Genomic DNA, 16,667 nt, shown 5'->3' on the forward strand with positions numbered 1-16,667 from the left:
AATTCATGGTTTCCAATATTACCTTATAAAAAGTTTGAAAGATTAGAAATCATGTTATCTTTTCTTTTTTTTTTTGGTGACAATTTTAAAATCTAGAAATAGAAAAAAAAAATTTATTTTGGAGGACAAATATTTTATTTATCTAGAAATAGAAAATAAAAAATTATTTTGGACGGCAAATATTTTAGTTTCTTTCATTATCAATGCGAATTTTGAAAATTTGAAAAATATGCTAAAATGTTTATAATTTTTTTTTGAAAAACTAAAAATTGGCAAATGAAAACATTTTCCACCCATAGATTGTTGTTGCGGGAATCATTTATTTGTGTGGATTATGTATAGATATTTTTTTAAATCAACACAAATCTAAACCCAAGTCCCAAAATTCTTGATTTCAGATATTGAAAAATATGCTAAAATGTTTAAAATATTTTGCAAAAGTAAAAATTGAAATATGAAAAATATCTGAATATTAAATGTTTGAAACTTTTTTAAAGAACTGACAAATATTTTCCACTCAACAAGATTGGTATCATTTATTTATTATATACACAATACACCCAAGCAAAACACGACAAGCAATTTGTGATCGTCAACAAGTTCATATAAAAAGAGGGAGGGAGTTTGTCAGACAATCGCACGACCATCCCCGGTCGGACCAAGCCAACGGAGAACGATCCTCTACTGCCGCAACGTTCTCTGGAGGGAGACCATGCGGCAATCAATCACGCTCTGATCGCACGATCACGAGTCATCTACCAAACTTTGGTTCCTGTCTCCTTTGTGATCAAGGACACAGAGGTACGAGCCTATAGAACAGATCCTGTTCAAGTAAGGTCGTGCCCAGTGAGGTCGGGGCGAAGCAAATACAAAGAAAGTGTAAATTTTAGAAATGGTCGATGTGGGGCAAAATGGTAGTCTATGGGATATGGATGGATACCAATGCCACCGCAGATGCATTTGGGTGTGTCCAAGGAGCGGGCAAAGAAAGTTTACGAGAAGAAACGGAAGAGGAATCAGCTGCAAAAGCTGGGTTCGCCTGTGAAGAAAGCCACCCAGTCCGTTACCGTCGAGAGAGAAACATCATCCTCTGTGGTTTCTTCAGAGAAGAAGAAGCCAAAGGAAAAACCCGATGCTGTGTCGAAGATGATTCAGATGACGATTTTGTGTTGTCCAGGAGGATGAAGAAACAGAGAGCATCGTGATTTATTTTTTTACATGTATCGTCATCTTAGTTGATTCATTCTGACTTCTGAGTCGGGGAAGGAATGGTTGGGCATTCTTCAGTGTACGTCAATGGGATGTGAAGCTGTGTGTAGATTTGTAAATCTTACAAATATACTATATACTATGAAAACACTAACTAAATATATCATTATTATTATTGTTATTTATGTGTTCAATCTCTAATTTTAAACAACTTTTTTGAGAATTATCAATTATGAAATAAGGTCACTCAAAGCACTCATGAGATTTGTTTTATTTGGGTTGGTTTCAGTATGAAATTAATAAACCAAATCAATTATTGACCTTCTCCACAAATTACACACAAAGCCATAATATAGGTAACTGTATAATTTTTTGTAATCTCTTATTTGTATTCACCATGTCGTAATTTGTAAACCTCTACGGATTGTTTTTGTACTCTCTCTCTCTCCCTCCACTTACATGGTAGTGAGATTCCACTCTTTTTACAAAGACAGTGTTACAACAAACTTGTTAAAACTTCATGTACATTATTGACTCACAACCTAACAATTTAAGTTTTTAGGTAAAATGGTAATCTAACATGGTATCACAACTCTGATTACCAAGAGGTCTTGTGTCATAATCTTGTTACCCGCTTTTATTCAATGTTATTATTTATCATTTATTTGTCCCTTTACTTGCTATTAAGTGGCACAACCTAACCGTTTAAACTTTTAGGTAAAGTGATAATTCAACAAAACTAAATAATATTATAAGTACCTCAATTACCATTACAAACATATATATGGAAAAATTGGGTCACCCTGCCTTACTTCACCATTCTTGAGTACAACTACATTATTAGCTTAGGATCAATGACCTGTGCTTTCCTCAGATCTTCAAAGTTTAACATAAATAAGCAACTTCTTCCTCTGGTCTCTATACTTTAAATTAATATACTCAAATATAGTATAGAATATAAAAATTATATATTAAATCCTTCTAATTAAAAATGAATCAAGCAGGAGCTTCTGCTGTCAGCTCTCCAATTGAGACTCTGAAGCATAGACATTAAAAAAGGAGCGTGATTGGTGCTCAGCCTCTCACTTTTCCTGTGCCACGTCGGTTCTTTTTTAAATCTTCCCTTGATTCTTTAATTTAATGCCTGTGATCCAAATCCCCCACCACTCACTTCTGCTTCTTCTTCAGATCTTCTTGCCACCACCCCGGCCCTGTTCAATTCTCACCAACTTCCTGCTCTGCGTCCAACACGCTTCTGACTTCTTGCATTAATTGTTAATTAACACAACATCCGTATGTTTTTTTTTTTTCTTTCTAGATATCATATTGCACTTTTTATTTTCTTCTTAAGGAAAAAATTAACGGCTTGTTCATCAAGAATATTTCACAGTTTTAAGACTCGTAATACAATTTATTTTCATATTTTTATTTAGAAAAAGTAAATCTTTGCTGCTGCTGTGTTTGAATAATGGCGCGCAAGGCCAATCAGTAATTATTTTTATTTGTACGGTGGTCAAAATGTTGGACATAGTTCTAAGTTTTAACCATGGTTGCAATTTATGATTTATTTTTTTAGGAAGATATAGAAATAAATACAATTGGATTAGAAATACAAGAAATTCATATCAAATAGGATAGTAGGAAAATCTCCTTCAAGGTGTGTATTTCAATTTATTTCCTTCAAGTCATTTGAGTTCAATATATAGAGAACACAATGCCTCTTTGAGCAATAGCTTTTTTTTTTTTGCAATAAATGCCGAATCAACGAAAGATGCAATGCTTGTGCTCAATGAATTCCCAAGATACGAAGTGATCATTAAATATCTTGTCATTAGTTTAAATTAGAAATATGATCAAGATTGTAATAATAGTATAGTATAGGAAATATAATCAAATCAGCCTAAATAGAGTAAAGTTAATTTACTATAATCAAGTGTTTAAAATAGACATTGGTCACATAATTTGTAAATGCTTCTATCATTGCATTTATAAATGTATGCCATGGCATCTGTAAATACATTTGTCATTGCATTTGTAAATATTGTAACATCTATAAATGTATATATACTTACATCTACAATGCCGTTTAAGGGTATGAAGATTTTCAGCTTAATTATTTATTAACCAAAAGGGAGAGGAGGAGTATATCTTTTTGGTCCATCACTTGTCAAATGTAAAATTAAAATGATCAAATTTATTTATTTGCAATCATGTCTTGCCTTTAAAAATTTTTGAGTTCTTCCTAACTACTTCCTCTTTTTTTTTTTTTTTTTCTATCCCCCTTATCTAAATGAGCTTAGAGCAATATTCTTGAAAAATGAAATTTAAGAATTCAACCTCTATTTTTCAATATAAATTAATCAAAAGGTGCCAAATTTTGATACAATTTGACCAAAAAAAAAAAAAACAGCTAAAACAATAGATACTTTGTAAAAACCCTAAAAAAGTAAAAAGTAGATCAAATTAATTTGATATTGTTTGAGAGACATTGAAAAACATTTTTGAAGTACCTAGAGTGGTTTCAATGGAGTAAGAAATTTAGGAGTTTGACGTTATTTTACATTACAAGAAAATCAGAGGCATCCCTAAACAAACCAAAAGTAAACCTATCGGATTAGTTCTAAAACTGCCTAAGAGAGATAATAATGATTCTAAAACCTCATCAAACAAGCTTACGGTCCATTTAGTTGTGAAAATTATTTAAATTTCAACTTATTTTCTAATTTTTCAAATTTTCCAAAATAATTACGAAGAAAAATATTAAAATTTTCCAAAAATATAAAAAGCCCTATTTGAAATAATAAATTTTCAGATTTGAACTTAAATGTATTAATTTGAGAATTTTTCAATACAATTTTATGTTCGAGACATAATCCACAAATCAAAATTCACAATTTAAAGCTCATTCTACAACAAAGATTAAAAATCCATACCCAAAAACAAACAGGAACTCGTGGTTCATTACTGTTGAGAACACGTAATCTTTACTTTCAGAGCATATGCAGTCTTTCTTTCAGAACATGTAATCTTTCAAAACGCCATTTGATCACAATATAAGCCTAGGGATTTTGAATATGTTACAAATCACGAACATAGCGAAGGTCAATTTTGGCCTGTGAAATCCACATGCAAAGCATCACCATTATGTGTTATCCCAAGATGCAAAAAAAAATACAGTTCATCTCCATGAATACTAAGCCCAGTGAGGAGGAAAAGAAAACTGCACCTCAAGCCGAAGAAATTTTTTGGGCAAATTAAATTCAACAGACAATATAGAATCTTGAACAATACAACAATTAACAACACAATGAGAAATTTTCAATTTTCAGTAATGGAGTGTGGCCTGAAATGATGTTAACCATTCCACATGATAATCTCAGTTTAAGATGGCATCTCCATCATACCTGACCCAACTTACCACTCTCTCACTAAGCTAGATTTGAAAATAGCTGGCAAGGGTAACCCCACACGTAAGGAGCTTTAACACAGTAAGTTCAGACAAAAAGTTTGAACGTGATGGGAGTCGCAAACCTGATTAAAAGAAAAAGATACCAACTGATGAACCAAGGGATGGAAGTCGCTAAGGATGGAGATTTGGTTCAGGCAGTGAGTTTGAAGAGATTGATTCATTCCTTAGCTATCCAATTCCTCCAAAATTTCATCCAGGTCTTAATTCAAATATTCATCCAACTCAAGGGCTCTCGCGTCTCTCACGCAACGTGGGCAATGAAGACGGCCTCGGACATTCGAGGATACACAATTATTCAAGGGATATGAGGTGTTTTATTTCTTCAGAAAAAGATTACTACATCCTAAGGGCAACAAACTCTGAGGTGCAGCCCAGCCTCAAAACATTTCTTTGAGAAACATAGCAGTTACGAAGTCGACTTATCATTTTCTAGAGGTCTGAAAGGATTGCAATCCAACAATACTAAATTTAGCAGTTTGCAAAAGGAATTAGGGGAGGATGAAGATAAGGTAAATCCCCTAGTTCATCAATCGTTACAAAAATCAGAAACATAACCATATTGTTGTCGAATCTCATCCAACATCAATCCACCATTGCAATCGAACTCACTGATATCGTCACTCACTGAATTTGAAAAATCCCCCCATTTCTTTATCTCCTTCCTTTACTTGCCCCATTGCTACCCCCACAATTTCCTTCTTTGCATGAATCTTTTACTATGCTAAATTCTCTTTCAGAATATCTCGTTAATATCTTTGGCACTTATCAACTAGATTTTTCTCTATTATCATCAAACACCTTCCTCATCTCTCCACCCATACGAGCTGCCTCCTCATGAGAATTTGGACAAAAAACATCAGAATTCCCCCCAAGAGAGCTTTTAATTTTTCACTCCTTTCCAACCCACCTTTTAATGGCTCTTCCACACTAGTCTCATCTTTAACATCAAAATCTTCTTTCAAAACTAACCTGCTACTATTTTGATTTAGACGAGAGAGACATACCTCCTTTTTCAATTATTTGGGTCAGGTCCAACACAAGAAAAAGGCCACCCGGTCCACTAACTCTTCACGATCTCCTCCTTTAAAACAACGCTAGCTGTCTCAAAGAGCCGCGCAGCTCTCCACGGAATCCTAGCTTCCTTCACATTTTGGACAGATGTGGGGCCCACAAACATTATAGGGCCCAGAGGAATGTTTGGGGTTCACAACCATCGTGGGCCCTACAAAGATGTTTGGGGTTCACAACCATCCTAGGCCCTACAAAGATGTGTGGTGTTAGAGATGGAGCCAGGAGACAGCTGGAGACGCCTTGCTGAGTTAGAAAACGCGGTAGAATTTATCTCTCCATTAATCTCTTATTTATAACTTCCAATTGTGATTGATTTCATTTAATTATGATTTAAATTCCAAGCCTATAAATTAAGGGCTGTGGAAATTGTAATGGTGTGTATAGAGCAGTGCAGAGAGAGCACAGAAAGCTCAAAGAGAGCAGAAAGGGAGAAGGGAGGAAGAGAGAGAGAGAGAGAGAGAGAGAGAGAGAGAGAGAGAGAGAGAGAATTGCAATATTTTCCAGTGAGATAGTGAATATTTGGTGTGTGCTCCGTGGACGTAGGTCGTTATTGACCGAACCACGTTAAATCTTTGGTGTCACTTTGATCTAGATGCTCACAAGTTCCTAATAAGTGGTATCAGAGACCGGTTGGAGTAGAAAAGCCAGATTGGAAGTGATCCCAAAATTCAGAGCTCCTTCCAGTAGATCAAAATTGTGTTTTGAGGCCACCATAGCATTCAGCTCGCCGAGACGAAGACAAGGGTGCAAACCGGAGCTCGAAAGGAGTTCAGAAGAAGCTGCACACGCCATCACGCACCACGCCGGAGCAGAACGCCTCTCCACACGCTGGCAACGTGCAAGAGACCAGTCCCTCAAGCGCTCAACGCGCCGCATGCATCTTCTTCGCTTGATCCGCCTCGACCCGACTTGGAAACTTACTTAGACCTGGGGTAACCCGAGATCCAGTTCCTGACTTGGGTCTGACCTCCGCCTCAGCATCACGTCAACGCCACGCCACGCGCCACGCCAGCAGAGGTGTGACGTCATCAAGCTTGTCATGTCAGCTGCCACGCCATCAGTGGGCCCCATCCTAACACTTCATAAGTGGGCCCACCACTCCCATGTCATCAAGTGGGCCCCACCTATGCCACAACAGTCTGCCATGCCAGCGCCACGTCAGCAGATGCACAAGTTAGCACGCCACGTCAGCAAGTTTGACCAAGTTTGATTGAAACTTTAACTGAGCTTTTCAAAGTCGTTTTGGGTTCGTTTTTCGAGCGACTTGAACCATTTTTAGGGTTTTCGATCATTCCGGATCCAACCGCGCTATTCATTTGAGCTAATTCCATCTCTAGATTAGTAAATCGAGATATCAAATGAAAAGAGTTTAAAAATCAAAATGTTCAACGGGAACAATTTTGGTTTCTGGAAGATGCAAATAGAAGATTAGTTGTTTGAGAAGGAATGACACTTACCATTGAAGGGTAAGCCAACATCCATGAACGAGGATGAGTGGGAGTTGCTTGATCGAAAAGCCCTTGGAGCCATCAGAATGACGTTGTCAAAATTTATGGCTTTCAATATCAAGCATATAACATTTATCAAGTCTTTGATGGATGCACTCTCTAATATGTATGAGTAGCCTTTAGTCGAAAATAAGGTACATCTCATGAAAAGACTATTTACGATGAACATGTCTACAGGCGAGAGTTTCAGCAGGCATTTGAATAACTTCATTGAGTTGTCTGATCAACTCGTCTTAGTCGGGATAACATTTGATAATGAAATTCGGGCCCTATTGATTCTCAGTCAATTGCCTGAAATTTGGAATGGTGTCATTACTGCCATCAGTAGCTCCGCAAGAAAATCGAAGCTTGTATACGATGAAGTCGTCAGCATGTTTTTGATTGAGAAAATAAGAATGCAGTTGAACCATGGCTCCATTTCGAGTTCAGCCTTGTACATGGAGAGTCGAGGCAGAGGAAACAGGCATGGACGATCAAACAACTGAGGCAGATCTAGGTCCAGATGGTCTAAATCTGGAAATTCCAGAGGTACGTAGGACATAGGTTCTTAGAGCACAAAAGAGTGTTGGAACTGTGGAAAGATTGGTTATTACAATAACCAATACAGGAGTCAGAAGAAAGAATTCGAGACAAGGGCAAAGACAGAAGCAAATATTGCTTCTGAGAATGATGAGATGTTGATATGCTCTTTCGAGAGCAAGCAGGAGTCTTGGGTCTTAGACTCCAGAGCCTTATTTCATGCCACATATTGTAGAGATTGCCTAGAAGAGTACACATCCGGTAATTTTGGTAAGGTGTACCTTGGCAACGATCAACCTTGCGACGTAACTAGTAAGGGAGTTGTGAAGATCAATATAAACGGGCCAGTATGGAAGATGAAGGATGTCAGGTATATTCCAGACCTAAGAAAGAATTTGATCTCAGTTGGTCAATTGGCAGATGAGGGATACACAATGAAATTCATTGGCGATGAATGGAAAGTTTCAAAGGATGTACTAATGATTGCGCGAGGTAAGAAAAGAAGAACACTTTTTCTAACCTCCAATGCCTCCATGTCTATTTCAGTTGCTGCAAGAAATGATGACAGCAACATCTAACACCAACGACTTGGTCACATGAGCGAGAAAGGACTCAGGGTGATGTACTCAAAGGAAAAATTGAGTGGTCTATAGTCAGTGTAGGTTGACATGTGTGAGGATTGTATAGTCAGGAAATAGAAGAGGGTTAGTTTTCAGATAAACACCCATACCCCAAAGAAGAAGGGACTAGAACTGGTCCACTCAGAATGTGTTAGGACACATCAGCAGAATACCGAGAATCCTCAGGTGGAGGAACCAGTGGAACAAATCGTCGCACCACTATCTCCTACTCCAGCTTCGAAGCTTAGGAGATCTACTCGGTCTCATATACCAGACAGAAGGTATATTGATTACTTACTTCCTACAGATGGAGGAGAGCCCGAATGCTATGATGAAGCATGTCAGGTGGTAGATACGAGCAAGTGGGAGCTTGCAATGAAGGATGAGATGAAGTCCCTCACCTCCAACAGAATGTCGAAGTTGCCCAAAGGTCTTCACAACAAGTGGGTGTACATAATCGAAGAGGAGCATGACAGCTCTAAAAGGTACAAGCCTCAGTTGGTAGTCAAAGGCTTTGAGCAGAAGGAAGGGACTGACTACACCAACATTTTTACACCAGTTGTGAAAATGACAACCATCAGATTAGTCCATAGGAATCGAGCAAACAGGAAGATGGTGACTATAGAGAAACTGAAGTTGTGTTCAACTTCAGTTGGTCTTCATGCTTGAAGACACATATTATGAGTACATCATTTATTCATGATACTCTGGTTGAGGAGGTGTCTCTGTCTCAAAGTGGGAGATTGTTAGAGATGGAGCCAGGAGACAGCTGGAGATGCGTTGCTGAGTTAGAAAACGCGTTGGAATTTATCTCTCCATTAATCTCTTCTTTATAACTTTCAATTGTAATTGATTTCATTTAATTATGATTTAAATTCCAAGCCTATAAATTGAGGGCTGTGGAAATTGTAATGATGTGTATAGAGGCAGTGCAGAGAGAGCACAGAAAGCTCAGAGAGAGTAGAGAGGGAGAAGGGAGGAAGAGAGAGAGAGAGAGAGAGAGATAGAGAGAGAGAATTGTAATATTTTCCGGCGAGATAGTGAATGTTTGGTGTGTGCTCCGTGGACGTAGGTCGTTATTGACCGAACCACGTTAAATCTTTGGTGTCACTTTGATCTGGATGCTCACAGGTTCCTAACATGTGGGGCCCACAAGTAGCGTGGGAGAGGATTTGACATGAGGTCTTCTCGGAAAGACCTGGTTAAAATTGGGGTGTCTATAATAATCACATAGTGTGTATGTCTACATATAAAGAATTAATTAAAGATTAAATTTTATATTAATTTATTATTTAATATACAAAGAAACATTGACTAAAGTCAGGTACCACATTTATTAGTGGCAAGATATGATGACCAAAGTCATTTATCCTTTATGGTTAATAAAGAGTCTTTCAAGACACACCGGCAAAAATAAAGATGCATTGGTCAATGTCATTGATCTCATAACTAATGTATCCGTAATGAATGTGTTACATTTAATCAAAGTACAAACACCTCAGAGGAACGAAAAGTCATATATATGTATTTATGATTCTTTGCTGAATTTAATCACTTATGGAATTTTACATAAAGGGCTCTTGGCCCCTCTCACCACTCAATCAAGTTCGATAGAATCTCTATTAATTAGTCAAACGTAAGAGTGGTTAAGGGGAGAGAAGATCAAGTAGTTTTCCGCATGATAGAAAGTTGGTCAAAGGAATAAAAGGAAAGAAGAGTTAATTGTATCGAAATTTGATTGTCTTGATGGAAGTGACATACGGTATATTTTGAATTACTTTCCTTATTCTTTCTTAATTATAGTTCATAAAATAAGCTGAAAATCTTTTTTATGAAAATTTTTTAACACACATTACATTATGGATCAACCTCCCTTTTATGACTTAGATATCCAATCTTTATTTTCATTTCTAAATTTTCCTTATCCTAGTCAAAAGAGTTCCTTTTATATTAATCTTTCTTATTTGGATAAATTTTAATTTTAAAAAATAAAAATTTGATATAACAAGTTTGAAAACAAAATTTTAAGTTTTCAAAAGTTGACTTCAAACTTTTTTTGATAAAAATGATAAATTTAAAACCCTTTAGCATCCTTTTGTAAATTTCTTTTAGAGTTGAACATAGTGAGTTTGGTAAATAGCTATTTCAATTTTTTTTTTAAAATAAAATTGTTATTGTTAGCCTTTTGAGGATTTTTAAAAATTACAAATTTGAAACTTTTAAATCTAAAAGTTAAGTTTGTTCTAACAAATTAATCTATTTCATGAGTTTCATTACCTTTTTTTTTTTTCAAATATATATTACACAAATATTAATGCATTAATTATATTCTAAATATTTTGAGACATCTTCTAACTTTTTTACCAAATGCTCAAGATTAGGTTTTTCTTTGTAGCAACTCCATTTTCAGAGTGAGATCAAATAATTTTTCAACAATTTCAATCAACTCATTTGATCAAATCTTTCTTGAAAATTTATTTTCAAAATATACGAGAGTCAAATTAAGCATAAAAAAAATTCAAATATTACAAAATTATTTATATATCAATTATATTTCTTAAAAGACGCTCTGGTCATTCACCTTTTTAAATTTTTTCATCAAATAGTTGAGATCAAGTTTTCTCATTATAACGGCACCCTTTTAATTACAAGGGACCAAATAATTTTTACCACAACAGCAATCAATTCATTTTTATTTTCTTAAAAGCAACATTGAGAGATAAATTAAGCTTACATTTTCCTACCAACAACCTTGATTAAATTTCTTAGTATCGACTCTAAATTATATAGTCATAAAATTTTCATCTCATATATGATATTCTCTTTTCACTCATACAAACTTAAAACCTTCAAAATGAAAGTGATAAAACTTTTTTGTGTAAAAGTCAAGTGCCCAACTGCCAGAAACAAAAGTTGCATATAAAGTAGTAGCACATTGCATGGCTTAAACCATAGAAAAAGGGTAGCATTTCTTTAATAATGAGAATGCTAGGGAAGGAACCCACCATGAAGAAACTTTGATTAGCTGACAAGTGAAAGGAGTTATGTCATTATGTATTTTGCTTTAATTTAAAAAAAATAATTAGGACATTAAAGTCATAAGGTATTACAGTGTCATGTCATTATTCAATCCAAAGGGTGGATATGACAATGCATGGATTGCTTAATGTAAGTATAGTTAAATGCTACATTAGTTTTTTAGTGATTCGACACGTTTTTAGGTTACTCTTTATGTGTTTTTAAGTTATTGCTTCAAATTCATTTTTAAACTTGTCTAATATTTTAAAGTTGAGAGTTCCAATTTCCAAATTGGAATGAACAAATTCTCATTATGTTAGAATATTTATACTTAAATTTATGTCTCAAGTGAAACTAAAAAGACGATTGACAAGTTTGACTTAGAAGATAGGTCTTATGAAAGTTAGAAGTTTTCTAAGTATGTTGATTAAAAATAGGTAAGAACAGTATCACATAGTTAAAATAAGAAATGAGAAAATAGAAATTGACATCAAGATTTATGTGGAAAACTCCCAAACAAATCGAGGGAAAAATCACGGGTAAGAATAGAAGGAATCCATTATGAAAAATAATGATACAACTTTTTTTTAATTACAAGAGGAGAACAATGATACCTTTCTCTTAAATTAGGAGTATACAATTCTCTCTAAAATTAGGAAAAATTAGAAACACAGGCTACAACAGGAACACTTTGCAAGAGAGTATTTGATTTACCCTCAGGGTGTGGTTCAGGTGGTAGTACAGGCTGCGGGAGTGCCTCTCATGAGGTCAGGTGTTCAAACCCTCCCGAGTTCGTTTCTGTCCCTGGACTCCTGAATTTACCCTCCCTTTGGAGTTGTGGGGTCAACTTCAAGGGGTGGAGGATTAGTCACGTGGACCGTAAAAGGGACATGTGGATACCGGGTGTGTAATAAAAAAAAAAAAAAAAGGGAGTATTTGATTTATCTCTCTAAAGGTGGAGTTGGAGATGCTTGGGATGATGTCTTCCTTCACTACCACTTCCCTATTTATAAGGGTTTTGTAAGCCTCTTTTTCAAAACCTTCAAATAAATAGTACAACTACGACTGTACATGGTTCGGTGCAGTTTGGTTTTGGCCAGAACCAAAAATCGAACTGAAATTTTCAATTTTGGGATTTCCAAACCGAAACTGAAACCGAACCGAAACTATGCTTTAATTGAAAACTAAAAATGTGACAGTTTGGTTGTAGTTTTTCAATTTTAAACCGATTTTTTTTACAAAAAAAAAGAATCTTTATTTTTCATAAAGTTGTTGAAAGTTTTTTGAGTATTTTAATTTTTATAGGGACTCATAATTTTAACAAAATAAAATCTGTTGTGCACTTTTAACAAAATTAACCTTTATTTTACATAAAGTTCTTAGAAATTTATTGAAAATTTTTATTTTCTATAGTGGCTATATGACTATATTGCATGCTATATTTTTACTAGCCATATTATATATATATATATATATATATATATATATATATATATCTTATATAAATCAATTTTTTGGTTTTTTTCGGTTCGGTTTCAACATAAAATCGAAACCTAAATCGAACATTTTTATTTTTGAAAACCACAACCGAAACCGAAAATCAAAAAATTGAACCGTTTATGGTTTCAGTTCAGTTTCGATCCGATTTTCGGTTTTTTCGGTAATTTTTATACACCCCTAAGTACAACCACCATATGAATAGTACAACCAGCAAATGAATAATGCAGCCACCTTTGTAAACCTATGCAGCCACCAATTGAATAGTGTAGCCACCATATGAATAGTACAACCCCTATGTTGGACTTTGAATGCTAGAAATGAGTTTACAATTCAACAATTAAAAAATAGGATGGGGTAATAGTTCGATAGCACATAATAGCAACTTGTATGTAAATTAAAGAATTCTATACACGGGATTAAACAAGTTTTGTACAAATGGTATCTTAAGTTTTCATGGTACTATACTTCCTTTAAGTTCAAAGTAAATATTGCTGAGGAATGTATATATATCTAAAGATTAGTGGAAGCGTGTTTGTATTTTATATTTTTTTATATGAATGTTATATTATTTACTAGTCATGATATTGGTTTACTAAATGAAGCTAATGAGTTTTCTTTAAAATCTTTGGAATGAAGGATATAGGAGATGCATCATTATGCTAGGTGTTGAAAGTTATCGTGATAGATTTAAGAGAATATTTGATTTATCTCTAAAGACCTATATTTGAAAAAAAAAAATTATTTAGAAGTTTAATATTTATAGCCCTATTGTGAAAAAATACAGATTAATTGAAAATCAAAATTTTACCAATTAAAGTGAATGAAAGAAAATGAAAATTATTCCATTTACATTCTCAATTGGAAGCATAAATTATGCTCATGTATGTAGTTACATCTGATTTTTGTTATGCATTGGAAGCTAAAATTATTTCATAACCTTCCAAGTAATTTGATTGAGGAATTTCATTTGCAACTTTGAATAATAGATTCTATTTCAAGGTCTATCAAAGCATTAAATGATTATTATTATTTCTATAAAAACAACAAGTGTTCAAATTAGTTAAAACACATAAAGTTAAAATATCTTATTATTGGAGATAGAGTGCGAGATAAAATGTGTTGACTAAATATATTAAGCGCCAAGATGATAAGTAGACCCATAGATTTAAGTATTGGCGCCTATATGCATAATGAGCATGTAAATTCAATAGGTTTGCCTTATGTTTTATAATTTATATATGTGCACATTGAAAATGAAAGATTATGGTATTTTTGACATTATTATGAGACCAATTTACGATATGAACATAATTAGTGAATAGTTTATGTTTTTCCTGACTATGACTTATCTAAATAAATGCTAATCATGTGATACATGGAAGGAATTATGTTAGATAACTGACATAAAACCATTGTGATCCATATCACTAATTTGTTATGTGTATAGCTCAAGTATAAATCAAACTAAAAGATATATATGTGATTCTTGATGTGATCATTCGATCAAGTGAGAGAATGTTAGAAATATATATATATATATATATATATGTGTGTGTGTGTGTGTGTGTGTGTGTGTGTGTGTGTGTGATCTTCATAATCACATAGTGTATGTGTGTGTGTGTGTGTGTGTGTGTGTGTGATCTTCATAATCACATAGTGTGTATGTCTACAAATGAAGAATTAATTAAAGACTAAACTTTATTTTTTAATTTATTAATGAATATAGAAAGGTATACTAACCAAAGTCAAGTATCTCGTTTATTAGTGGCAAGATACAATGACCAAATGGTGCGGTGGAAAGACATTAGTAAGTAAGAAGGAGTATCGGGGATTCAATTTCAGGTAGATACACTTATGGAGCATGCGGTCCTTGTGGATGGTGAGAGTTTACTCTGTGAGCCAGTAGAGATTGTGGATGATAAGAGTTCACTCTATGAGCCAGCAGAAACCGTGGATGGTGAGAGTTTTCTGTGAGCCAGCGGGGACCGTGGATAGTAATGGAGATGTATCCTGAGGGTCGGGTTGGTCGAACATCCAACTAATGCACAGAGGCCGTGTCCACAGTTGGACTTTATCCTGATTAGCGAGACCTGGGGCGGAGGACGCTGATCCGTAGGTTTGGTGTTGTACTAGGGGGTCCGAATGACTCGTTGGTGGCTGGAGTTCCTATGTAATAAAAAAAAAAAAGAAGAAGATACAATGACCAAAGTCATGTATCCTTAATGGTTAACGAAGAGTCTTCTAAGATACACCGGTAAAAATAAAGATACAATCTCATAACTAATGTATCCGTAATGAATGACCTTGGAGGAAGGAAAAGTCATATAAATGTATTTATGACTCTTTGCTGAATTTAATCACTTATAAAATTCTATATAAAGGGTTTTGGTCCCTCTCACCACTCAATCAAGTTTGATAAAATCTCTATTAATAAGTCAAACATAAGAATGGTTAAGGGGAGAGAAGATCAAGTAGTTTTTTGCATAATAGAAAGTTGATCAAAGGAATAAAAGGAAAGAAGAGTTAATTGTGTCGAAATTCGATTAACTTGACGGAAGTGACATACGGTTTATTTTGAATTATTTTCCTTATTCTTTCTCGATTATAGGTCATAAAATAAGCTGAAGATCTTCTTTACAAATTTTTTTTAACATGCAATACATTATGGATCAATCTCCCAGCTTTTATGACTTAGATATCCAATCTTTATTTTCTTTTCCAAATTATCCTTATCCTAATCGAAGAGTTCCTTTTATATTAATCTATCTTATTTGGATGAATTTTTTATTTTAAAAATAAAAAGTATATATAACTAGTTTGAAAGCAAAATTTTAAGTTTTAAAAACTTGACGTCAAACTTTTTTTGAGAAACCTTTTCTTTTAGAGTTGAACAATGAGTTTGGTTAATTGCTGTTTCAATATTTTAAAAATAAAATTGTTATTGTTAGCCTTTTGAGGAGTTTTTAAAAATTACAAATTTGAAACTTTTAAGTTTGTTCTAACAAATTAATCTATTTCATGAGTGTCATTAGTTTTTTTTTTCAAATATATATTACACAAATATTAATACATTAATATATTCTTTAACAAAGAGATTCTCAATACTTAGAGACACCTTCCAACCTTTTTACCAAATGCTCAAGATTAGTTTTTTCTTTATAGTAACTCCTTTTTCGGATCAAAAAATTTTTCAACAATTTCAATCAACTCATTTTATCAATTCATTTTTAAAAATTTATTTACAAAATATACGATAGTCAAATTAAGCCTAAAAAATTCAAATATTACAAAATTATTTATATATCAATTATATTTCTTAAACGATACTTTGAACATTCACCTATTTGAAATGTTTTCATCAAATAGTCAAGACCAAAATTTTTCACTATAACGACTCCCTTTTAATTACAAGCGTATTTGTAGTATGTGACTCATATTGAGTGGAACACGTATAAAGAAAAAGTAGACTAATGTCAGAAGTAGAATAGAGCATAACAACGACATCAGTTTTTTGGGCTTGTAATTTATCTTTTTATGGGCTGGGACGATTAATGGGTTGGGGGTGCAGGGGCAACACCCCTACTTGTATGGTACATGAGTATTTGAGGAATTTTTCTAATACCTCTGTACGACTAGGGTTAGTATAAATACATATGATTTAACCCTATTTTGAAGCAGTGAAATTCAGCTGTCACTCACTTCTGTGGATGTAGGCATATTGCCGAATCATGTTAAACCTGTGTGCTTTTTTTA

At 34.1% G+C, this 16,667-nt stretch overlaps 1 non-coding gene across 1 annotated transcript; it reads right to left on the bottom strand.

The window, feature by feature from the left end:
- Positions 1-621: 621 nt before the first annotated feature.
- On the bottom strand, positions 622-841 carry LOC131143624 (small nucleolar RNA U3). The gene has a single exon (XR_009133609.1). It is a non-coding gene; the product is annotated as a small nucleolar RNA U3 (small nucleolar RNA).
- Positions 842-16,667: the final 15,826 nt, after the last annotated feature.

This window comes from Malania oleifera, chromosome 11 (assembly GCF_029873635.1).
Source record: "Malania oleifera isolate guangnan ecotype guangnan chromosome 11, ASM2987363v1, whole genome shotgun sequence".
Taxonomy (NCBI): domain Eukaryota; kingdom Viridiplantae; phylum Streptophyta; class Magnoliopsida; order Santalales; family Ximeniaceae; genus Malania; species Malania oleifera.